At 44.2% G+C, this 26,353-nt stretch overlaps 1 long non-coding RNA gene across 13 annotated transcripts in view; it reads left to right on the top strand.

Annotated features, from left to right (window-relative positions):
- LOC102164252 (uncharacterized) overlaps positions 1-26,353 on the top strand; it is a 234,037-nt gene that overhangs the window by 100,228 nt on the left and 107,456 nt on the right. For 2 of the 13 annotated variants that reach the window (XR_014840296.1, XR_014840302.1), the window contains one exon: positions 1,795-1,894. The exons of the other annotated variants lie outside the window; for them this stretch is intronic. This is a non-coding gene — a long non-coding RNA (uncharacterized LOC102164252). The remainder of the gene's footprint in view (positions 1-1,794; positions 1,895-26,353) is intronic. 13 annotated transcript variants of the gene reach the window in all.

Raw genomic sequence — 26,353 nt, 5'->3', positions numbered from 1 at the left:
CCCTTTTCCAGGTTACCTGGATGGCCCTGGGGAATCCCAAGGTACACAATGGAGGTGGTTCAGGGCAGCTAATTTATGTACCCCAGAAGAGAGAGGATGTATAGATGAACAAATGAAACCCCAACCAAGAGCAGAAGCCAGCTCATAGGCCAGGCAGTCAGGAGAGTTCCCGTTCTGGGACCTATTCATGGTAATCCCAATTGGAATTCTGAAAAAGACCAGGAAAAAAAGCTGGTCTGTATAGAACTTGTGTCCCTCCTTGACAGTTGTGAGGCCAGAAGCCCTATCCAATTCATCTAGTGTGATGCCCAGCATACAGTGGGTGCTCAGGAAACCTATAAAAATGAATAAATTATTCAGAACTGTGTCTTTGCCAGAGAGCTAGAGAAAGTGAGAGATTGGAATGCTCATTTACAAGGCGGTATTGGGATGCAGAGGGATTGTCTCTTTGAAGCTGGTTTGGGGTAAGGGTAGTTACATATCTGAAGGTATTTTTTTTAAAAGCCTATTTAGCCAGAGCCTGTTTGTGTGCTGGGGTGTGAAACTCTATGAATGTATTATCAGCAGGGCCTTAGATGGGTTGTGTGATTTGCTTTGGTTAGAAACAGGCTCCTTCTTCACACAATCCCTGGGGGCAGAGAGACCAGCCAGACCACCTGCTACTCTAGTGATCCACACACATACATCCCCAATTAATGCAGGCAATGTTTTGGTCTTTAAAGGAACAGTCTCAGCTTTCTCTAAAGGTGCAGTGTCCAAAATGGTAGCCTCTAGCTATACGTGGCTGTTAGCATTGGAAACGTGGCTAGTCCCAGTTGAGATGTGCCTTGAGTGTAAAATAGCCAACAGGTATTTAAGGCTTGTGATGCTATAGTAAGGCCAGTAATATTACAAACGAAAGAGTGTAAAATCCCTCATTAGTAATTTTAATATTGTGTAGAAAATGAAATGATAATATTTTGGATATATTGCATGAAGTAAAATTTTAAAATTATAATAATCATTATCCTTTGAAATGTGGCTTCATCAAAAAACTTTAGATATGTGCTCACATTGTATTTCTGTCATCTTTAGAAGATACTTTATCAGGGAGCCCATTCCTAGAATGCTTGTTTTTCATTTAGGTCTTAAAGATATTATAAACTCTAAATAGGGGAGAGGAAAATGGGATCCTACATGGGAAAAATGCAAAGACCTGATACCACAAGGTGTATTTAGCAAAAGAGAGTAGACCAGTTGGCTACAAACCTACCCCTAGCGTTCCCTGTATTTGGTCTTGTTCTCTGAGGACTCAGGTGTCAGTTTCACCATCATTTCAATGTCCTGGGAAAGAAAGCACGATGATGACAGCTAACATTATCGAGCTGAGAACTTACTGTGACTGTTCTGGCTGTGTTCTATTGCTGAGAACTTGCTGTGCGCCTTGGGCTGCACTAATGACTTTATCTGACTTCTGCATTAATGAAGTAGGCACCTGACTACCCCTATTTTACAAATGAGCAGAGTAAACAGATGGTATGCAGAAGGATGAAGACAGTGAAAATTACGGTGAGGGACCAAGAGTAGTTGCAGGTGCTGCCCAGTTCCTGGCTTGACCAGTAGGTAAATGCTGGAGCCTCGCCAGGTGGGGGATGGAAGGAGGGACCGGTTTCCTTGGTGTCCTCCCAGCAGACGCCTGGCAGAATGCTGTGTGTAGCATGTGCTTATTAAACATTTGTCCATTCACCACCTGAGCCTTCTCCCTTCCCCCTCACTTTAATTGTGCTCTTTCTTGTTCCTGTCATCTCTTCCCAGGAAAGCGTCTCCGTTTTTCTTGCCGTGTGGTGAACAAAGGATGGTCGTTAGAGTCAGATGGACTCAGGTTTGGAGCCAAGTCCTGCTATGTACTGGCTGAGTAAGTGGGAGGAATATCCCAGTTACAGTTTCCTCCTTTGTGAGATGGGTGGAAGTAACACCCACCTCCCAGGCTGTAATGGGGACTTAATGTCATGTTGAACATAATGAAACTACAGGCATACAGAAGGTGCTAGAAAGTATTAGCTAATGTCATTATTTGTCCTTTCCTTGAGGAAACCTCTGGCTCTTTATTTTCCTGATCGGAGTGGCTATGTGAGGGGGTGAGACCAATGGCCTGGGGGCCTAGGGATTAGAAAGGAGTGACTTCTGTGCTCAGGTCCACTGGGATGTCCACCTCAGGGCAATTCACTTCTTCTTCCACCTGTAAACTCCTTGAGCAAGACCGAAAGAGAGCCAGTCTCTTGGTCTCAAAAGAGAATTTTTTCTTATGCAATTCTTTCTATAAATATTTTGAGGGCTTTTTCTCTTTTAAATATCTATGTGTAATTAGTGATAATTAGCGGTCTGGGTGGCTGCCTTTTGGAAACTGACCTGCTTTGCATGTGCACATAGCAAAGAGAGGGCAGAAGCCATGTCAGCAACATGGTTTCAAATGTGACTTTCCCCTGGCCCTTCATTGTCAGGGTCCTTTGACCAGCCATTGACCCTGGCACTGGGGAGCTGACTGAGGTTACTTTCTTCCATTGGGGGGAATGGGGATATTGGGGGCCAAACCTAGCCTAGGGCTATCAAACCTAGACTTCCTTGGTTGCTGCACTCACGTGCAAGATGGCTTTGGGCAAATGTGTTTTCCTCTCTGGATCCTGTCTAACAAGGGGGTTCCGTCTTAGGATCTCAGCTCCCAAGCCCCTTAGGGGGAACTCCAGAAGGCAAAGCCGTGTACTTCCTGTCTATAGCTGGGTCCCTTGTGCCTCACAATGTGTCTAGCATGTAGTAAGCACTCAATACATGCTTGTTGAATAAATGATACTCAGCAGTCTCAGCTGAGACCATCAATAGATGCTGTGGATCCTAGAATATTTCTTGGGAGAGATGAGTAATAAGGGGATTTAACAGGCATGAAAGTTGCTTTGGGCAAGCTGAGTGGTTCTTACCATTTTTCATCTTTCTTTTCCCTATGCGATATTCATACTCTGCCTGAATCTACACACTGCATAATATAATAAAAGGAGAGATAATAGTAAAACTGGTGAATTCAGTCAAAAACTCCTGAGTATACTGAAAACAATAAATAGGCTGTCTGTGTTTAGTTTACTTTTTTGTTTGGTATATAAAAAATACTACCCTACTTGGATTCAAGAGAAGGAGCCAGAAAATGCTTAGTAAATTGTGTCAGTTTGTATTTATGGAGCATCTCATGCACACGCTGAGTTGCCATGGGCTGTGATTATTTGGTTGACAGACTTGCGAGAGAGATTTCCTTCTCTGCGGCTCACAGACCCCTCTCAACGTGTGTACCCCCTGAAGGTGGGCAAGAGTAGCTGAAGGGACCCGTAGACTTTACCTGTGAGGTCCATTAACTCTCATCCCTTAACCAAGCCAATGCCTACAGACCCTGCTCAAGGCCATTTGGTGGACAGCAGGCCCATGGAATCCTCTTTAAGAGGAAAGGGGGCACACTGGAATGTTTGGTCCAGGAAATTGCTCAGTGTACTCAGCTCCTGATGAGTCATAGTCATTAGTAACCTAGGATTGAAGGTACAAGGTATCCAGAGCGCAATAAAGGGGACCCTGAAGTTCTGAGCACTCTTATGTTCAGCTCTCTTCAAGCAGGTTGGGTATTGGGACCCAGGCAGGCATGACTCAGCAACGGGGGGCAGATGAAACAAGGCTTTGGCTTGAGGAAGGACCATAGGAGGGGCCCTGAAGCCCATAGATTTCTCTGTGGCTCTCCCTCCCACCCTCCTTTCTGCTTCCTCGATTCTCTGAATCTCTCTACACACACACACACACACACACACACACACACACACACACACACACACCAGCCACTCGGAAGTCTTGCCAGACCAGAGCAGAGAGACACACACAAAGATGCACAAAGAAATGACACAAGCAGAAGGGGCATCATCGTAATTGGGTGATTTTCATCCTAACCCCTGTCTGATTTTACTTGCTATTTATGGTCATTGTCACATTTAATCCTTTCTATTTTCTAAACTGCTTCTCTCTGAGAGTCCAGGAGGGATTGCTTCTCCCCAGCCTCCTTTCCAGCTCCCAGGTGAGCTCTGGGCAGTGCTAGGACAGGGGCCAGCATAGGATGTCGGCATGGGATGTGGGTGCTGCTGGCTGCCGGTGCTCTGCGCTCCTGGCAGGCACTGTCATTCTGCCTGAGGCTGCTCAAAAGCTGGAGCAGTGGGGCTGCAAGAGCGATGACTCTCTAGAGCCCAGGCTGCTGCTGCAGAAAACTTAGTCCAGTCCTCTTTTGTTCTGAGTGAAAATGAGTCCCTGCCTTGGGCATTGGATGGACGCTGTAGTTCTGAAGTGTCTGAATCTGCCCCTGAGAGAAGCAGAGTAGCTCTGTGGAGCTAGGACTGGGCTTTGAGCCCAGGACTGGCTTCGGGAACTTTGAGCCAGGCCTGTCGCCTCACTTGCCTCATCATTAAGGGAAAAGGATGGTCTAGATTGTGCCACAGTCCCGAGAGACACTCCATGAAAATAGGGCTCAGGACCAATGCAGTGGACAGCACAGCCCATTCTAGCGGTAGCCAACACTTATACTGGGCTTGGTTTTGGTATTAAAACGTATTAACTCATTCAGTCCTTGTGAAGCAGGTGCTATTGTTATTCCTATCTTACAGATGAGTTACAGAGAGGTTAAGGGATGTGCCCAAGGTCACACAGCCAGTAAGGGACAAAGCTGGGGTTCTTGCCTCCGGATTCCTGCTCCTCACCATTGTGACCCTCCACGCATATCGCAATTGTGAGACAGGGCTCTGAGAAGTTTCGTAGCAACAAACCAGTTTAACTTTGACCCAGCAATTCCCAAACTGATTTGACCAAAGAACTCTCAGGAAGCATCAGCATGATGGCTGAAAGCACAGAGTCAAGAGTCAAATGTGACTGGGTTTACATCTTTCTCTTCTACTTATAACTGTTGTGACTTTGGGCAGTGCTCCACATCTCAAAACATGGTAAAATCTATGATGATGATAGGGTTGCTGGGAGGATTAAAGGAACCAATGCATGCAAAACTCTGCAGAGTGCTCAGCTTATTGTATGTGTGTCAGCTTTTATGATAGATAAATAGATGATAGATAGATAGATAGATAGACAGACAGACAGACAGACAGAAGATAGAAATTTTCCTGAGTTTCACATGCTGCTGTTATGGGTCAGCCTCTGACCTTTGTCCTCTGTGGCTAACTTTCCATTAACATTTTGTGTTCCCCTTTCAGAGAGCTATTGCTGAAAATTGGCTGACCCACCAGATATATATCATAGGTCTCATCCCCTTTCCATCTCTGAGGGGTGGTGAACTGACATTAGGCCAGTGGGACGTGGGAGAAGTGATGGGGCCTGGACTGTGTAAACTTCCATGGGATCCTTGCCCACCTTTTCCTGGGTTGCTGGGTGGGTGATGGAGCCCTGACTAGCCCTGAAAGGCATGTATTAGAGACAATGGAACCCTGAGAGCCTGGGGCCCTGAATGACTGTATGGAAAAGAGTCCCACCCCCACTCCTGCTGCCCAATGGCTTTAATGTGAGCAAGAAGTAAACTCCCACTGTGTTAAGGCACTAAGTCCAAGTGTTTTGTTACTGTAAGCCAGTGCCCCTAATACATATTCATATTCCCTCAATCAGTGACATTCCCCAACCTTGACTCTAACTCAAATTTACCTCTATTTCAAGTCCTCCTGACCTCCCTGATCTCAGTGTGCCCTGTCCCCTGCATTTCAGTACCTTGTGTTGTCACACTCAGGTGGTTCCCACTTTGTTACACATGGGCTCGTAGCGCTAATTGACAGAGACCTTGTTTGGTACTCATTCTGCATTTCCCAAAATGCCTAGCGTCAAGCCCAGCAAACAGTAGGCACTCAATCAATACTTGTTGATCGATTTGAGAGAGGCTGGAATGATCCATATCAAACTCCAAGCATCATCTGGGAGCTCACTGATTAAATAAATGAATCTTGCAGCCTTTCTTTAATGCCGCCAACCCAGCCTTTGCTGCAGGGAGTCTCCTGTCTGAGCCTCTAGCCTGCAGAGCCCTCCTTGTCGGCCGGTTCCTGGCTGACTTCCCAGGACCCAAGGCGCTCCGGGCCTTTCTCAGATGGCCAGGACATCCATCAATGACCCATCGACTGAAGGTTATTCTTTGTTCTCTCTGATCCTTCCTGCTTAAAAAAAAAAAAAAAAAATCCAACCCACGGTGGACCCCTTTCTCTAGGGCTCTTGTTTCTCTTTCTCTACCTATCCGGGGAAGAATGGGCTAGAGGTAGCTTCCAATTGCTGTACCTGTACTTTTATATATCTATATATCTATCTGGTCTATATATACTTATGTTCTAAAGTTTTGTGGAAGTGTCATGACGGGGCTGTGGAAGCTCAGACCCAGGACTAGGGGCTTGAACATTGGTTAGAAGCATACTTCAAAGTGGGCGTTCCTGCTCTAATACTATAGCTGCTGACAGGTTAGTGAGAATTCAGCCACCCCAGGTGGTTGAACCATGGTGATCAAAAATGTTTTAGCATCACTACACTTAGTATCATTCATATACTGTATTTTTTCATTACTTTCTGTAGAGCAAGAAATATTTGTGTAATGAAAAATGAGAGAATATGGATAAGCAAACCAGCTTTTTTTCATGTCACTTGAATTTCTGTGAATCAAAGATAGTTCACTCTGCATATTTTAGTATACATCTTTTCCAGACTTAGCGACACCAAAATATGTATTTCTAATATATGTACTCTACAATACTGTTTTATAAGTTGGCTTTTACATAACATTTTTCTATCTTAAATTTAACAGTACCATTTTAAATAACTTCATATTGTTGCATCTTTTAGAAGTGCACCATAGTCCAGAAAACTATCGTTATCTTTGTTGGATATTTGAATATTTTCTGTTTGTTTTGTTTTGCTATTATAAATTCTTTGATAGACATTCTTATAAGTTTGCAAGCTTGGGATAAGTTTTCCTTAGGATATACTCATAGATGTGGAATTACTCGGTCAAAGAGAATGTAGAGTTTAAAGGTGTTTTATACCTGTAGCCAGAAAGGTCACACCAATTTACCTTCCCACCCATTCTAGCTAGTTTGAAGTTTATTCAGTCAAATAGGTTTGTATTATGTGGATACAAATGGGAGACGTGGGATGGGGAGAAAGAATTTAAACAGCTAATGTATTTTTCAAACTGTTTATCTTAATTCAGTCTGCTCTGGTTGAATTCTGCTACTCTTTAGAACAGACTTGTGGGTTTAGATCCAGTTTTTGTCTGATGCATGCCCATTTGCATGAGGGTAAAGGAGATGGGCTGATTATCAGCATATGCAATGGACACAAGCCCTGGGATCTGGAAAGCCCTGTGTTGTGTGTGGGTGGAGGAGGTGTCTGTGTTCCTCCTGTGGTTCGGAGCCTTTGAGTCAAGGGCTGGTTGTTTCAATAGGGAAAAAAAAAAAAAAAAAAAAAGAAAGAATTCTCTTTTTAAGATGCTCAAGGGACAGAAAAAGCAAGGTGAAGTGTGGGCTGTTTTATCTTGCCAGGAGAATGTTGGAGCAGGAAAGAGCTACATTTGGGAACTGGCTTTTTAGAGTGTGCAGATGTATTAAAATTTTTCTACTTGGGGGTTCCTGTCATGGCACAGCGGAAACAAATCCGACTAGGAACCATGAGGTTTTGGGTTTGATCCCTGGCCTCTCTCAGTGGGTTAAGGATCTGGTGTTGCCGTGAGCTGTGCTGTAGGTTGCAGATGCGGCTCAGATCTGGCATTGCTATGGCTGTGGCGTAGGCTGGCACTACAGCTCCGATTTGACCCCTAGCCTGGGAACCTCCACATGCCACGGGTACAGCCCTAAAAAAAACAAAAATTTCTTTTTTCTACTTAATGTGTCAAAAAAATCTCTTTTCAAAGTAAAAAATAGAAACAGGTCATATCTCCCCCTCCCTCCTCCCTGCCACGCTCCCTTCTCTTGTCTGCCTTGGACTCCCAGGCTGCCAAGCTGCGGTTGGATGGTGAGAAGGCTGGTCAGCATCGTGGGTGAGCACAGATGCTTTGTAGCAGGGAGCACCTCTGCCTGTGGACAAGACCCTTCACACTGCCCAAGCTCATTTGTCCTGATCAGCTTGGCCCCCAAGAAAGGGAAGGAGTTGGCTTATTAATGAATCCGTGAGTGGGATCAATTCTGGAAGTAGGGTGCCAGCTGTCATTCGGGGAGCAGAAGCAGAAGTAGCTTCTGGTTCAACCTTGTCCTGGGAGGTCCAGTCAGCTGTCCAGATTATGGGTGTGTGCTTCTCCAAAAATAGGTTTGAGACAGTGTCACACAAGGGGAAGAGAACTGGAGTGGAGCCAGGAGTCCAGTGTGGTGACTTTACCCAGGTTAGTCAACTACTCTGAATCTCAGAGTCTTAGCATGTCAAATGGTGATGACAGGGTTCTTGGTGAAGATCAAGTGGGCTAATCCTTCTCCGCCCACTGACTCTGTGATAAAAATAGCCCTTGAATTTCCAGTAGAAGTTGTCTCACCCATCCTTCCCTCTTTGGTACACTTCTAGCACACTGTTAATGTAGATCTTACCACACTGAGTGATGACAGCTTCCCTAGTTTGTACTCTTTGCCTGACTATTATGTCGACTAGGGGAATGCTAGTGGCCGCCAGGAATAAAACTTGAGTTTTAGAGGCTTAGCACTATAGAAGTTTGTTTATCAATTACTGGATGGATGAGCACTGTCTTGTAGGAATTCATCAAATCCAGGTTCCTTCTGTCTTGTGGCTGTTAGCCCCTAGATCCTTGGAGTCATATACACATCCATCCAGAAAATGTGGGATGGATGTATGGAGAATGCACGCTTGCTATTTAACTATCTTGGCTTCCAAGTGACTCATGTTACTTCTTCTTACATTTCATTGGAGAGAACCGGCACCTGGTTCCACCCAAGGGCAAAGGCAGCTGGGAACTCCAGTTCTTGGCTGGGCAGCTGTACCAGAGACGACCCTATTCAATGAAAGGGCAAGTCTTAGTCTTTGGTGGATGGTTAACTGTCTCTTCCACATCCGAGATCCCTGTTGGGACAGGATGTTGTCCTCCCCTTATGTCTTAGTACCCTGCATTGTTCCTGACACAGATGTCCAGTCCAGTCACCTGCATCATCTATGTACTTAATTTTTATAAATTTATCTACAGAGAGAAAGAGAGGGAGAAAACCATCAAAATCACGTCTGTGATTTTATTGACCAACCCCAAGCAATGGGTGGACAATTAGAAAGGGGTCTTCCAATTACAGACTCTGGGTCATACCCTGCCCGCTGCCTCTTTTTATAAATGAAGCTTTATGGGAACATAGTTATGCTCATTCATTTCCTTATTGTCTATGACTGCTTTCCTGACAGTGGCAGAGTTGGGTGGGTACTTGTGACAGAGACGGAAAAGCCTAAAATATTTGCTATCCAGTCCTCTTCAGAAGAAGTTTCCTGACTCCTGCCCCTGAGACTATAAGATGGTAGACCTCAATCTGCCCTTCTCGTTAGTTTTTGTTCCCTTGAGCCCTCAGAGAGCAAGCATCTCCTTGTGCCAAATGTGACTATCCATCTGATGGATACATGTTTTTAATAGTGTCCAAATGCCAACCAACCACTTGGTGAATGCACAGACCTCTAGTATGGTACTTTATAGGTTATTTAAGGAGTTTTTAGGGTTAATGTTTATCTTACACACTTTCTTAGAGCTTACTGCTGCTGCTTCTTCTTCTTCTTTTTTTTTTTTTTGGCCTTGCCTATAGTATGTGTAAGATCCCAGGGATCAAACCCATGCCACAGCAGTGACCCAAGCCACTGGATCCTTAACCTGCTGTGCCACAAGAGAGCTGCAGAGCTTCCTGCTTCTTATTAAATGTAACACTACTGTAAGAGATGTTAAGTGTATGCATAAGTGAATACCACAACTGTTTGGAAAGTTAAGTGGATCCTACAAATCACAGCATTACAGTTCCTTTCATTTCTTACTTATTGTATTTCAGGAAACAGAGAGAACCCCTCTCTGAATCCAAGGAGAAAAACCTCTCAACCCCAAGATGTTCATTAGGAGTTTATATCCTGCTGGGTTTGCAACTGATTGTCTCTCTCTTCTTGGTTAGTTCATTGTCATAAACAAAAAAGAATAGCTTAAAAAAAAAAAAAGAATAGCTTTGAAAAAAAAAAATGGGAACATTATAGATACCCTGTCCTGCAAATAGTGACAAGGAATTTGACATCTAAATACTTGCCATAGTGACAATCTGGACACTTTGGCACCTTATTGGCCTCCTTCCCTCTCTTTGCTCAATTTTCTGCACTCCCACTGATGCTTCCTAGGATCAACTCCCAAATAAACCACTTGCACTCAAATTCCTGTCTCAGAGCCTGCTTCTGGGAAAACCAAACTAAGACAGTTTCTTCTTTTTAAAATTTATATCATTGCTCAAACTGACCATGGACTCTTGGAGGTAGAGAAGGAAAAGAAAGAAAAATTTGAAAAAAATTCCAGTTTCAGACTTTCCCAATTTTGAAGCTTTGCATGGAGAGAAACCAAAGAAGTATTCAGGGAGAAAAAGACTAAAAGACTATAAAATCAGACATCCTCAAGTTTGAGAACACTTATGGAGCACAGTTGTGTTAACAGTATAATTTGGAGAATTTCAAAATTATTCTTTCAATTAGAAAAATCACATTTCCCCTAATAGTAGAAATAGTTACTCAACAAGATTTTAAAAATTACCACAAATAATCCTGACATAAATCCAAGACTGAGAATTACTGCTCTATACATTTAAGCCCATGACATTAAAATGACATCATAGTAGCTAGTGTTTACTGTTGGTTTCTCTGAGCCAGGCAGCATGCCAAGTCCTTTGCCGATGCTGTCTCATCTATTTCTGACAGCAACTGCTGGGCAGGATTTTTTGTTATCTGCATTTTATAGATGGTAGGCCAATATCAAGAGAAGTTAAGGAATTTGCCTGAGATTGCACAGTCCTTGCTTTGTGTCTGAAATTCAGGCTGAAATTTAGCCTCATGTCTTCCTCAAGTACCATGTGTTCATGTACTTTCTTTTTCTTAGTCAATTTGCTAAAGATTGGTCTCCTCGATATACCAGTCTTATTATTATATTGATTAACTTATAATTTCATTTTTTTCCTTTTACGCATCTTTTCTTCTACTTACTTTGGATTATTTGTTGTTTTGTTGCTATTTCTTCCTGATTTGAAAGTTGAGTTCATTTATCTTAAATCTATATTTTATATTAATAAACTTGTTTATTACTCTTCATTGACTTCTGTGTACCACTTTGGCCACATTCCATAAATTTGGTCAGGTAGTGCTTTTGTTGTTGAGTTATAGTTTGTAATTCGCTTGTATTTCCTCTCTAGCTTGGGAGTTACTTAAAAACATGTTTTAACATTTTAAAGTGTCAGAAGTCCAGAAGTAGCAAAATTAAAACCACTAGATCAGTAAAATTGTATTTTTAAGAGTTTATTGTACATATAAGAATAGCTCCTGAACTGGGAGCTTTCAATTTCAAGACTGACATGAAACTCAGAAGCATAACTTTATAGGATGGCTTATAAAGTATAAGTGAGGAAGCAGCTTAACTTTTACAATGATTAGTTATTACAATAGGAGTTTCTAGATGCAGGAAATTGATTAAAAGTGATTATCTTGTGCCATTTTTTTGAAAGTGACTTAAATTTCTGTTATGCTCATCAGAGAGATTTACAAGAAATAATGTAAGTTAAATTTCACTTATTTAATAAAAAATAAGCTAGATTTAATTTTACTTACATGGTTTAAATTGCCTTGTTTGTGTGAAGGTTTTGTTTGTTTGTTGTTTGTTTTTGTCTTTTCAGGGGTGCACCTGTGGCATGTGGAAGTTCCCAGGCTAGGGGTGGAATTGGAGCTGTAGCCTTCAGCCTACACCACAGCCACAACGACGCTGGAACCTTAACCTACTGAGCGAGGCCAGGGACCAAACCTGCCCACATCCTCATGGCTGCTAGTCGGGTTTATTACCACTGAGTCACAATGGGAACTCCCTGCTTAAAGGATTTTTAAGGCTAGTCTCCATCTTATTTTATTTTAACACAAGTATTGATATTTTTTGTAGTTCACTTTTTGTTGTTGATTTCTAATGTCTTGCATTGTGGTCTGTGAAAATACTCTACATAATGACAGTTTTTCCTTTTCAGTCTGTAACAGAAAAAGAGAGATTCCAGATTTTCATCTGAGAGATTCCAGAATTTTCATCTGGATGGATGGGAAAGCCATGCCTCCATAGATTTTACCTAAAATTGAGGAACATAAATTAGCCATGTTAAAGAGTGGAGGGGGTGGCTGAGGGAGATTATGGGAAGACTAAACCTTTCTCCCTGCCCTCAAACCTGCCAGTGACGTAGATTTAATTGTCTCTGTATCTCCTTCCTACCTATTGTATTATCCAGCTTGGTGACTTGATTAAAGTATGTCTTTAACATATGTTGAATTGAATAGTTACACCCATCATAAAATAATTAGCCTTATATATTAATAGAAGAAGTATCAGCAGTGAGAGCAAGAAGAAACTGGAGTTCAAGGTGACCAGGTGTGTCATCAGGTGCATGAAGGAGGAACTGAGACCAGACCAGGGCCCTGCAGGATGATTAAGGTGAGGCAAAATGGAGGAGAAGGGAAAGTGTTTCTAAGGCAGGAAGACGTACCATCAACCTGTAGGCAGTGAGAGCAAACGAATCATGTTCATTTGCATGAAGGTGGAGAGATAACAAGGAGAGGTTTTTTTTGTTTGTTTGTTTGTTTGTTTGTTTTTTGTTTCTAACAGGTAGTTTGCAGCAAAGAATGCTTTAGCATAATGGGAACCCTAGGTGACTAAGAGGATAGGGCTGGCATGTTTAGGGATTTAAAATTTAGAACAAGGACTTTAGTTTCATGTGGAAAGTGGAAGTCAATGTTGGAAAGGCCCGGTGAGTGTTTTAAGGAGACGAACCCATCAGTGATGGGCAAGATGAGTTAGTAAGGAGAGAATGGAGTGGTAATGAAGAGGATAGTGTGAGCTGGGAAATGTTTTGAAGGAAGAATCAACAGGAGTTGGGAAATAATTGAATGAGTAGTCTGAGAATAGAGAAGAGTCAAAGAAAATACTTTGGTATCCAGCATGGTAGGCTGTGAGATGGTAATGACATTCAAGACACAGGAAAGTAAATTTGAAAGGAAGACTATGAATTTGTCTTTAAATATGTTGAGGTTGAGAACATCCAGAAGGAAAGGTTTGAAAGTCATCAGACTGTAAAAGAAAGAAATGGTAGAAAGGCTGCAGAGAAAGCTGCAAAAACCAGGGGGAAGGAATTTCAAGGAAGTGTGTTTGGAGGGGGAGGCGTTGTCAAAAGTGTCAAATGCTGTAGAGAAATGAGGGCAGGTGGTAAGATGAAGCACTTGAGATTTGACGTTAAAGAATAGAGTTTTAGGCAATGTTACTGACAATCAAGTTGCAAAATTATGGAAGAATAGGCAGCAAAGCAGGGGAGGCAATGGACCTAAGGTAATATCACCTTGTCTAATCACCTAGTTCCTGTCACATCTCCAATAGCTTTAGACAAAGATCTTAGGAATGGGATGTCCTTGGGGGAATGAGTAGCTGGAAGAGGCGAGGAGATAAGCCTGAAAAAGTGCCATAGAAACCAAGAATGAGTGCTAGGACTTTGAGACAGGTCACAGGGAACATGGCAGAGAACAGAGGGCTGTAGGCCATTGCACAGTTGGGCTAAGAGGAGAAATGTATCCACTGAAAGCTTCCAGATTGGTAGAAAATGGGTCATCAGGAGGAAAAATGATGAAAGGACAACATTGGGGCCAGTGTGGAGGGCATGGACTCGGCAGGCTGGGTGCCCAGTAGCAGCTGGTGGACTCAGGGACCACCTCATCTTTGGAGAAATGGGGTGAGAAGGTGAGGCAGCCCTCCCCGCCATGGCAGCAAGAGGTGTGGTGATTTGGGGGTTCTGTGGTGGTCAGAAGTCACCACTCACACCTTGATGCTTTGCACTTGGGAAGGTTTCTCTCTTGGAAGGCCCCATTGGCTCATTAAGATTGGGGCAAGAAAGTTAGATTTTTTTTCTTTCAGGTCACTCTTAGCACGGGTGTTAGGCTTTATGAGCTGCACCTCCATCTGAGGGGAAATCTCTCAGGATTCAATATTTATAGTTCAGGAAACCTAGGGTGCTTCCCAGAGGGACTAAGTGGAGGTAATGTTAAGTCCTCGCTGCAAGGGGTCTGAAGGGAGATGGTCAGGTTTTTAAGACAGGGAGGCCTTTGCTCCTCCGACTGAGTTGCTGGGGTGACCCAGGCCTGTCTGTCACGCACATGCACTCACGTTGCAGGCATAAGCATGCTGGCTTGTGGTAGGGAGGACCTGGTTCTAGATTCAGCTTGCTGCACTTGGCTGAGTCATTTACGCTCTCTGGGCCGTGGTTTCCTCACCTGTAAAAGGGTGGGCATGGCAGCAATATGGAAAAGTAACCTGTTGAACTTTTTATCAAGATAAAGGTCTCTGTGTCACCAACGGCAAGGAGAATGAAGCAGCAGTCTGCCTTGTGGGAAGGCTCTGTCCTGCCTTGGAAGACTTGGAGTCTAGGCCCAATTCTGCCCTTGTCAATGACAAGTGGCAATCCCCTCCCTCAAGCCTGTCTGTCTGACTTAGAATAGAGGGTACAAACTATTGTTTAAAAATGCACAGGACTACTTCGGGTCATTTTGTAAGAGACAAAAAGCACATGGCTTAGAAGCCTGGTGGAACTTAGCTCTCAGATTCCACAGGGCAAAGGCTGTATAAACACTAGGAATCCTTGCATCGGGGGACTGGGGCCTATGGAAGGAGACCCCTGTGCTTCACAGGACAAAGGATTTGAACATCATTATGTGACTGGTTGGCCAGTCATGATAGCTGCGGGGCATGTCAGTGTCAAAGGAAGAGCTTTGGATTTTACTTTTTTATCTGGAGAATTTTCCTGCCAGAAAAGCCATACATTGATGGCTACATAATAGCTTGTGCATGTATACATGTGTAGAGGGAGTGGGGGAAGGAGTGTACATTTTTAAAGAGGATGCTCTCTACAATCACATATCTTGAACTTTTTCCATTTCTATGATGGAATCATTCCAACACCAGGAAAGACATCTTCCCAGATTCTGTGTCCCTGTCATCTATCACCCCTTGTTCTTTCCTCCCCTTCATGAACTCCTTGAAAGCCTCAATCACATTTGCTATCTCCGGTTCTTTATCTGACACTCAAACCTCACCCACTCCCAGCTTCCACCCCCATCACACCACAGAAATGTTTCTCACTAAGGTCTCTGTGCAGCTAAGTTTAAAAGACATCTTTCCTTCTCTTAACTCCTCAGCAGGATCGAACACAGTTGACCTGTATTGGATCACACTTTCGCCAATGCAGTAGGCTATGGTATTCTTTCTCTTTGTCTTAGCCATTCTCCTTGTCCCTTTGGGGGCTCTCTAGTCACTAAATGATACTGTTCAAGAACTACCCCCGCCTCTCATTCCTGCCTCACATTATGCTCCCTCCCTAGGCAATTTCATTTATGTCCTTGGCTTTCATAATCCTTTAAATGCCAACTGATACCCAAATTTGAATCACAGCATGATCCAGCATGCCCACCTCAGGGTCAGAATGGCTTTCCATTTCTGTGCCAGTGCCCCATGAAGGCCATGAAACAAACAATTCTATATAAAATCAAATTATCTCTCTTTTCTATTTAAGCTAGCAGAATGGAGTTGGTACTTTTCATCAAGATAATGCAACCTTTAATGTTAGGGAAAAGCTTAGCCTCACTCTGAAGAAGACTACAATGCCATTGGAAAGATCCAGTATGTGTATGTGAAACAATGCATCCCAAGGCAAGCTGTGAAGAGTTTACAGAAGAGATGAGGCCATGAGCAATATTATGGCAAAAATAACTAAATACACTAAATGAGGTGCTGGAGTCCTTCCGTTTGCACAAAGACCCCTATTACTCAGAAAGAGAACCCAGCATTCGATAATATTCTATCAGGAATCATACCATCACCAGCTCTCATCAAAATAACACATGAACAGCTCATCTAAAAGCTATTTAGCAGAATCACTCAATATTACATGCGAGGTTTGAAGATACCCACTTTGAAATTCCTCCTTTTAATCACGGACTGAAAGCAACGAGATGTAGGAAAAATTATTCTTGCCTCAAATTAATTAGGAGCCTCTCTGTTGAAAGCTTTTTCAATGAAAGAAAAGGAAAAATAATTAATACTGCAGAAAAGATGATGTTGGAAGAGGGCTATGTATGAATGCAGTGATGATTTAAACCACTTGATGCTTGCAAAGGGCCCAAGGGTTTCTTCTGGGATGCTGGGCATGGACCAATCAGGAGAAGGATTCCTTCTACCTCTGAGCTAGTGGCTCTGAGAGCCTGTTAGAAGTGGGAGAAACGATGTTGTAGCCATAGATTCGAAATTGTCCAAATTGTCCAAAGGTTGATGCTGGCAAAGAAGCCTGGCTGAAGGCAAACCTGAAGCAGTGGAGGCTTCTCGAAGCTGTTCCTTCCCTGCTTTGACCCCCACTATATTCTGGTCTCAGAGCTCTCTCATTAACCCCTGGGACCCTGGTCCTATTGTGGAATCATTATACCTGGCTGAACCCCCACACCTTCCGTCAACCTTCTTCCTCCGTCGCAATGCATTTGTCCAAGGCTCCATCTCCTCACTCCCTAGTTGTCTGTGTTCTGTTACCTTAAATTGGTTTTTACTTGAACAGTGGCCTCCAACAGGTAACAATGTAGCCCAAAAGAGTGGCCTACAGGGAGAAATTTTAGACCACCTGACAAGTAAATCCCCTGTAACCACAGCACATCCAGAGTTGGGGGAAGAGTGTTGACCTTGAAGTAGAGCAGTCTTGATTCCAGGTGGGAAGTCCTACCGCATCCTTGCTGGGAGCACTCAGCCTTGTTGCTTAACCTCTGTGTGCCTCAGTCACTTCATTTGTGAAGGATAGACAGTGGTATCTACTACTCAGGGTTGAAGAAGATAGTGGGGAGTTCCCATCATGACTCAGCGGTTAATGAACCTGACTAGCATCCAGGAGCCTGACCTTGCTTAGTGGGTTAAGGATCTGGTGTTGCCATGAGCTGTGGTGTGGGTCGAAGACATGACTTGATTCCCGTGATGCTGTGGCTGTGGTGTAGGCCAGCGGCTACAGCTCCGAATGAATCCCTAGCCCGGGGACCTCCATATGTTGAGGGTGCGGCCCTAAAAGACAGACAAAAAGACAAAAAATAAAAAATAAATGAAGAAGATAGCGCTAATGGGCTCAGCCAGTGCCAGGAACAAGGTTGATGCTTTTTAGCCTAAGTTGTAATTGTGTAGACCACTGACCTTGCCTATGGAAGTGCCATTTTTTATAAAAATTCTCCTGATCTGGTTGATGGAAGAGTAATGATGGGGGAATGATGGTTCTGCACCAGCCAGGTGCCTGCAAGCCCATGCAGCAGTTGGGTGTTCATGCTGGCTGCCAGGGCAAAGAGAGTCCCAGTTCCATGTTCCAATGGAAGAGCCCTCACTGATCCAGGAGTTAGGATGACTGGGTTCTAGTTGGTTCCGCCTCAAACTGGCTGTCTGGTCTAGGGTAAGTTACATTTTCCTCTGAGAATGAAATGAGCAATGAAACGTGAAAGCCTTTGGAAAGTGTGAAGTGCTCTGTAAGTGTTGGCTGTGAAGAACAATGTTTCCAGTTTGGCCACACAGAGTCTTGAGGGAGGTCAAACCATGTTCAGATGCACTCAAGTTCACAGCCTAGGAAGTAGAGGAGAGGGTAGACTGCAAGGATTGTCCACAGAGAGATGGGGACTTTTATTTTCAGGAGATTTTGCAGAGATTATTTCTCAGACCTGAATTAGGTACACATTCTCTTCTTCCTATAGACATTTCAGTTCCCATAAGGAAGTTCCATGCAGTTGCTTCCCTTGGATCAGGAAGAGGAAGAGGAAGCACTTATGAATAGCTTAGAAAGGATACCCTTGCCCAAATGCCAAGGTATAATTTTAAAATTTGAGATGTAATTGACACACAACATTATGTTGGTTTCAGATGTACAACCTACTCATTCAATATTCTATATGTTGAGATATAATCACCAAAGTAAGTCTAGGTAACATACATCACCATACATAGTTATAGGTTTGTTTTTTTTTTTTTTCCCTTGTGATAAGGAATTTTAAATTCTATTCTCTTAGCAACTTGCAAATATGTAATACGGTATAATTAACTACAGTTGCCATGCTGCATATTAATCCCTGTGGCTTATTTGTAACTGAAAGCTTGTACCTTTTGATTCCCTTCACCCATTTCTGACCCTTTCTAAAGTGATGGGGGTCATGGGGTGGTTTTAAAATGATGCCTCTCAGTCAGCCTTGGAAGAAGAACCCAACCACTGTGGATTTTCTGGCCTAAAAGTCTTATTCTCAGACATGGATATTAGCAGGAATTCCAGAACAAGAGGAAAACCCTGCTTCACATTAGGTCACCAAGTTTCTTTGCCACCAAGTATTGGGATAGCATATTTGGTAAGTAGGGAGTCTTATGATGTCATTCACACTTACTTAACCAGAGGCCCACAGGGGTGTATTGTAATTGTGTCACACAATGGCCTGGCTCAACACCAGCAAAACCACCAAGATGAGCATAGACTGAAGTATTGAAATATTTTCCTGCTTAGCCATTTCTGTCCCATTTCATTAATATTTGGTGGACGCCAGCACTAAGTCGGTGATTACAATCCATTGGGGGGAAAAATGCAAATAACCAGAATGCTGGGCAGGATGGGAGATGTGCTAAAGCTGGGTGAGAACGTCAGTGCTGTGGAAGTGCAGAGGAAGAAGCCAGGAATTCAGACGGGGCAATCAGGAATGGTTTTGGGAAGAGGAGGCATTTGAACTGGCCTTGAAGATGAGTCCAGTGTGACAGGTAGAGCAGGTGGGACATGTTTAAAGGTGTATGTGGATGAGAAAACCTGGTCCAGACTGATGATGTAATAGGGGCCCAGTCAGTAGTGACAGGATGGGTGGGATGGAGGAGGAAAGGGGATTGGAGAGACAGCAGAAGGCAGGGCTTGGGCAGGAGTCTTGAGACAAAGAAGCTCCCTCCAAGAGGGACCTTGTCTATTTGTTCATCTCTGGGTTTTTGGTTTTTGTTTGTTTGTCTTTTTAGGGCCACACCCATGGCATATGGAGTTTCCCAGGCTAGGGGTCCAATCGGAGCTGTAGCCACTGGCGAAGACCTAGCCACACCTGGCACATAGTGGATGTTCAATAAAAATGTATTAAATATAAAAATGACGAGGTGAAGAGTTCTGAGCACATTTTCATGCTTTAAGATAGTGGCTGTGGAGAGTTCCCGTCATGGCACAACAGAAATGAATCCAGCTAATCCATGAGGATGTGGATTCGATCCCTGGCCTCATTCAGTGGGTCAGGGATCCAGCATTGCTGTGAGCTGTGGTATAGGTAGTAGATGTGGCTTGGATTCCGAGTTTCTGTGGCTGTGGTGTAGGCCGGCGGCTGTAGCTCCAACTCCACCCCTGGCCTGGGAACTTCCATATGCCATGGGTGCGGCCCTAAAAAGAAAAGAAAAAAAAAAAAAAAGAAAGGCAGTGGCTGTGTTGGTGCAAAGGGATGAAAGAATCATGGTGAGGTCTCCAGGGTGGTGGACGTTTGTTATTAATTACCTCCGTCCCAGCTGGCCACAGGGCTCCTCCTCCTTGGGCAGAACCTGTTTCTTGTTAGCCAGTGGCCCAGTGATTAGTCTACAGTGGGGGATATGCCTCAGTCGAAGCCAGTGAGAACCTTCCCTGGAACTTTTCTTGCCAGAACTGTCAGCACCTGTCCGTTTCCACTGGGATTGCTAAACCAGGGGCCCGGGAGTGTAGGGCTGCCAGCAACTGTCTTGCCTAGCATGGCAGGGGACTGCAGTCAGGCAGCAGGACACAGAGCTGAGAGACGGAAAAATTGAACCTTGACAAGCCCGGATCCTGAGTCTGGATCCAGTTGTGCCTGAAGTCTCCACAAGGCTACATTTTTCAAGTCAATAAGTCCCCTTTTAGCTTAATTCACTTGGAGGTGGAGCTTTGTCCCCTGTAACCATGGGGGTCCTAAGGAGGACAATTTACTCAGGGATGATTTCCACAGTCTTGACAATGGCTCCAGTTTGACAGCAAGACTAGATAGACTGAAATCTACTGCAGAGGCACTTTACTGGATGTTTAACCAAGGGGCTCTGTCTTAACCAAAAGTCAGAGTAAACCCAGTGGTGTTTTCATTCACATGCTGTGTATGTTTTATCTTTGCCCCATAAATCTACACAGTGCCAGGGACCCGGTAGATGTGGTGATGAGATGGGAAGTATGATCTTCTGGGGGTTGTTATTCCTGCAATTCCTTTGTTTACTTTTTACTTGTCCCCATTCCTGTTCTCCATCTTCACCCCGAGGAGGCAGAACCTTCTGGGTTGGAGGAGGGGAGAAACTGATGGGAAAGAAGACAGGGTGTTAGGTTCAGAGTAGGGAAATCACCCTTCCTTCATCTTGAACTCCCTTTTAAATGTGGGAACCTGAGGGTGGAAAGGACCCGTGTGAGTCCCTTCTAGGATGAAGCCCAGGGACTCGGCAAAGCTGAGACAAGTCCCCAGCAATCAGGGTGGGGTAGCGGTAGAATGGAACTGATGGTGGGATAAAGCGTGTGCAGGCAGGAGAGGGCCAGAGCCATCCCTAGGTTTCCTGTGGGAGGGTGAGAGTGGGCTGGTCTGTCCGGGGCTTTCTTGTGGCCAGAACCAGCAAGGATGAGCAGAGCATCCATGACTTGGCTACAGAGAAGCAGAGGATGGAGATGGATCAAGGCTGGGAGGAAGTGGTTCCCACCCCTACCGGGCAGCATCGACCTTGCACAGCCCCGTTACAGCCCCCTCCCCTGGAGCTTCGCTGCAGAAGACACCAGGGAGGGCGGGGAACCCCGAATGTGACATATTTAGGCCTGAAGTGGTAGAGACATCACTGACCTTGAGAATTTTCCTGAAATTAATAAGACTTGCCTTTCTGGTCATCTGGTAGAAATGAGTTATGGAGAAATCCTGTTAGAGGAAGAACCCCTGAGTTTATGATTTAGGAAATTTGTACCTGTTACATACACTTTTCGGTACTAATCTTCAGTAAAGATTAAGCTTTGGTAAAGGTCAAATCTTTAGTAAAGGGCATATAGGGTTGACGAGTGGCAAGCTCACCAACAAGGACCCCCTTCTCTGCCTATGCACCGTGGCCAGCCCTGCATGTTTGGCCATCTTTGCTGTGCAGGCTTCTGTCTAGTGAGCTGCCATCCTTTTCTGGTGAGGGAGTAACCAGCTTGCTTGCCAGAGCCCACAGCCGCTTATTATAGGAACCAGACATTTCTGAGGAACCCTTAAACCTTTGCTAGCTCTAGCTCTGATTTCAAAGGATAGGTTTGCCCAGGATTGATTCATTTGTAAAATGAAAACATTCAAGACCTTTCAAGCAGTGGTGCTCAAATTTCAGTGAGCATCCGAGTGACTTGGTGGGGATGGGGGCATGGTGTTTGATGAAATGCAGATCCCCAGGCCTGGCGCCGGATTTAGATTTTGACGTAAGTGATTTTTGGAATGCGTTTTGAGAAACAGTCTTAAAGAGTATCATATACCCTTTGGATTTCCTTTAAGGCACTCAGAATGGACAACTAACTCATTCAAATCCTCTCCTGTGGATCAATTCTAAAGGCAAACCAAAGTTGTTAAGTGTATGGTGGGGGGATCATGTGAAAGGTAGTTTCTCTAGAAAGTTGACAGCAACTAGGAGGAAGACGTGCCTGGAATAGACATGACATCTTAATCATCGGTATGGAGGAGCTGTGATGCCAGACTATAGAAAGCTTAAATAAAACTGTAGCTCTTTTTCTTTTATTAAAGAAAGAAAGCCCAGGAGTACAATAGCAGAACAAGAACTAATTCGGGAAGCTTGCTGGTATGATATTGTCAATCACACCAGTGATGTGGATAAAAGCTTTTAGCACATGAATAATTTCAGTGAAAGGGCTTTATCGCTTTTTATTTGCTGGGCATTTACAGGAGAATAAACATTCTGGTATATATTATATATGGAGTGAAAGTCAGCAGCAAATGAAAGCAAAGACCCGGGACCCAGTTACCAGAACAGACTCTGGTTGCTTAGCAACCAGGCAACTGGAGAATTTTCTCTCCCTTTCTTTCTTTTGTTTTTAGATTGCAGTAACCTTTGATCAATTTTGGCTCCACAACAAAAGCCTTGGATATTTTGCGCGAAGGGTACCTGCTAATTTGTAGTAGAGGGACATAGACCATGACACCACTTTCTCTTTCCAATTTCATGTTAAACAGCAAAACAGTCTAACATTCCTTTTAAAAGTCTTTAGTGCCAGTGGGCTGGGTCCCTGATGAATCAGAAGTTACATGATAATTGCTTCCAATTACTCTCAAAGATGTGGCTGTCTGTCATTTCACTTGATTCTTCTGCTCCCTGGTCAGCTTTGGAAGCCTAGTTCTTGGTTCTAAATCCAGTTCCCAAGAAGGAGCATCTGAATGCCCAAGTTCTAAATCCTTGGGAGACTTCAAATGGCCATTCCTTTCAAAACCGTCATGGAATTAGGGAATACTGTACTGGAAAGGGCTTTATGAACCGTCCCTCTGGTCCTTTCCTTTTTTGTAGGCTCTTTCTACTCAGTCTCACCAGGCAACTTGCCAGTGTCCACAGGCCCAGCTACTATCCACAAAAATTCCCGATTCTTCTCCCCTTCTGGGAGCTTTAAAGCCCTGAAGAGCAAAGAAGGTACAGATAATGGTCTGATGCAATTGTCTGCCCAACACAGAAGGGGAATATGTGCCAGTTTGCATACAGCATGTCAATACAGCTATTCCATGGAATAGCACAGTTTCTGGCCTCCAAGAATCAAATCTCACAAAAGTCTGCTGTCAGTTTGGATTCTAGAGGCCGAGTGTATTTCAGTGAAATTAACTTTTCTGAATCCGTCATCAGTCTAGGACTGCTCATAGGCCAATAGCACTATCTCCCTAGTAGGAAAGAGATATGGAGGAGGTAGAGGGGGAGGAGCAGAAGTTAGGGCAGGTGGGGGCCTGCATTTTGAGCTCTGTGGCTCTTCCTCTTCAAGGTCTTCTTTTGGCTCCAGATGATGGAGATCATGTGAGCAGGGCAGTTATTTTCCTCCTTAAAAAGGAAGGTAAAGAGTAGCTTTGCAGCTGTAGGTGCTCTTGGTCTTGGATCAGCTATGGAGTATGCTTTACCTTCACCTAGTTTTCTGCTCTGAAGCCCCCCCATCCGTGTTTGTCACCAGTCACTTTACAGCAGCTCCTTGTCCTTGGCTGAAAAGAGGATGAGCAGTGCTCATCTGCCCTGCAGATCCTCAGAGTCTGAGCTTGTTCTTGTTAGGCCGGGGTCCACAGCACCTGTCACTTTTCTCCTTGTCCTCAATTACTGCCACCTGAGCAACTGCCTGGGCGGGGAAGCACTTTGAACTTAAACTGTCTTTGTGTCTGCGCCTTGAGCCCAGCCTAATTGCGATTCTCCACCTGCTTCTGCATTCCAGGAAACCTCTGGGAGCCCTCAGGTAGCTCATTTAGAACCCAGAAAATCCCAGAGAGGCCAGCCCCAAAGGCAGAGTCCTGGGGAAGAAGAATCTGCTGTTCCTTTCTCTGTGGCTTGCCGCTGACTCCCTAACGAGCTGATTCCTGTTTCTGTGAGCAGATTAACATGGGTGACACTGCATTTTGATTATCACCACTTCCTAAAAGAGGATTTAGGATCATGAGGCTACGGTTGCTAAAACACCCCCCGCCCCCACCTCCTCTAGCTGCAAAAGGAGCCAAACACCAGAAATAAATAGGTCAGTGGAACAGTCAGGCTGTTGAAAGGCTCACAGACTCAGAGCAGTCACAGAGGGACCTGGTTTTGAGTGGTTGAGTTAAACATTTTATAGCCAGGACCATTTCATTCTAAGGCCTGAACATTTATATGTGAACCTAACCCAGTTGCCAACAAGAACTCCTCCTAATGCACTCTTCATGCCTGGCTTGATGCTAGAGCTGGTCAATTCAGTGTGAGGACAATTTAATTTAGTAAATAGTATCAACCAAATTGGTAATTCTGTGGTGCAGGGGCAAATCAGGAGCCTGGCTGACTCAATTCTTGGCTTCCCCCCAAGTTGAGTTAGAATCATGTAGAGGTCACCCGTTAGCCTTTGGATCTTTATCCTCAGTTATTAATGGTACACTTGGGCACAGGAAGTCAGAGAATTGGCATAATGGAGGAAGGGGGCAACTTAGAAAATGACAGCAGAGATATACATTGTCTGGGGTTCAGAGACCTAGAAATCTCTATTGAAAAGTGAGGTGGGTATGTCATCCGGAATATATATTCTTTGTCATTTTTGCTCCATCAGCTGTTGGAAATAACATTTTCTTAAGGAACTTTCATGGGATTAACCCTTTGGGTGGAGTAGGCCAGTCTTTAATGCAGGTGTTACCTTTGGGTTTTAACCATTTATACAAACTTTCAGTTTGGGAAATGGACATCTGATTAAGATATGACTCAAAAGCTTGGCTTGATTGACTACAATTCACATCAAGAAAAGTGAATAGGTGCCACGGAAACTTCCACAAAGCAACTCAATAATTGAAAGGAGAATTTGGAGACCCAGCACAGGGGGCCTGCAGAGGAAATTCCTAGATTCATTCCATAGAGCCCAAAACTTTGGGTCTTGGCACACACCATGCCAAGGAGGAAGAGGCCTTTCAGGAGGGTGCTGGACAACCCAAGGGGGTTTGTGAAGAGTGGCTTGCCAGCCCCGCTGGGTATGAACCAGACACTGCTATCATTTAGTTTGTCTATCAACCATAAAGAACTAGGGAAACAAAACTGCTTATGGGATGTCTTTTCCACATCCAAATCCTCTGACCTGAAGGGGAAAAAATGTAAGGAGGAATTAGGGCTTTTTCTGGTCCCCAAATTTCTGGTTTCAGATATTTCCTGAAAGGTGGGAGGAGAGTTGTCCCCAGGTCTCAGAGGACATTTACAGAGAACAGGTGGATCTCCCCAGAGCAGGGGTAGGCAGGGCACTTGTCACAGGAGAATGACACCAGCCAGGTCCTCAGGCCACCTGTGAAGACTTTGACCAGATCATCATGGAGCTGTGTTCTACCCGCCGGCCTCCAGCAACTCCTTCCTCTCATTTTCCTGCATTTCCCCAAAAGACGGTGGTCTCATGTATTTGCAACTGGACATTCCAGCCTTATCAGAGAGCTGGTCAAATGTTTGTCTTTTATGGACCTAACATTTACTTATGGCGCAAGGCTAACCATAGCACAACCGTCTCTCAGTTAATGCAATTGCTATTCCTTTATGAAGCTCCTAATTTCATCCTAGACTCTGGAATCAGCCTGCCTGAGGCTGAATCCTCCATCAGCTACTAACTGTAGGTGAGTTAACCTCTTTGTGCCTCAGTTTCTCTGTCTGTTAAATGGGAAGTCTTAGAATTTACCTCACAGGGCTTATCTCAAATGATACAATACAGGTGAAGGACTTGGAATAGAGCCTGGAATATGGTAAATGGTCAATAAATGTGCCTTAATATTACATGACCTGATACCGATGGACACTGAGAGTGTTCCTATATTAACTGGGGAAGGAATAGAGAATTACTTGACTTCTTTTAACACAACTCCACTGATCCTCCTCACAGCCCTAGTTATTCTCCTTGGTTATAAAATAGTTCCATTACCTCTTTTAGGACCTGGTGATGCATTGAAAGGACCCACAGTGCGAAGACCACTTCTTGTAAAGCCTAGCAGTGGGGAATAGAACGCAATCATTCGGGAGTCAATTAAAGTAATCTTTGAGACCCCCTTACAAGCCAGCTTGGCATCACCGTGATGTGATGCTCAACTAGCCTGGGGGCTGGAGTGGACTCTGTGGTGCTCTGTTTTGACTCCTGCATCCTGAATCCTCCATCCCCCCAAATGGGAGTGTTTCTGCTAGAAGTCACTTTGGATATTGGGAACACTTTAATCCCCAGAGGGATAAATCACAGGACTAGGGAGGGTTGTGGAGAGGGAATGGAAACAACTGGGGAATTCAACTGGGGAATTAATTCTCACAAATTAATTTCTGAGACAGCTGAAGTTTCACCATTGAATGCACATTGTTTCAATCCTTGAT

The sequence above is a fragment of the Sus scrofa genome, chromosome 1 (genome assembly GCF_054392235.1).
Source record: "Sus scrofa isolate SSC_HxYL_T2T_F1_AM1 chromosome 1, Sscrofa_HxYL_maternal_Yorkshire_Landrace_v2.0, whole genome shotgun sequence".
Lineage (NCBI taxonomy): Eukaryota > Metazoa > Chordata > Mammalia > Artiodactyla > Suidae > Sus > Sus scrofa.
The sequence above is the reverse complement of the archived record's forward strand: the minus strand, read 5'-3'. Positions and strand labels throughout refer to the sequence as shown.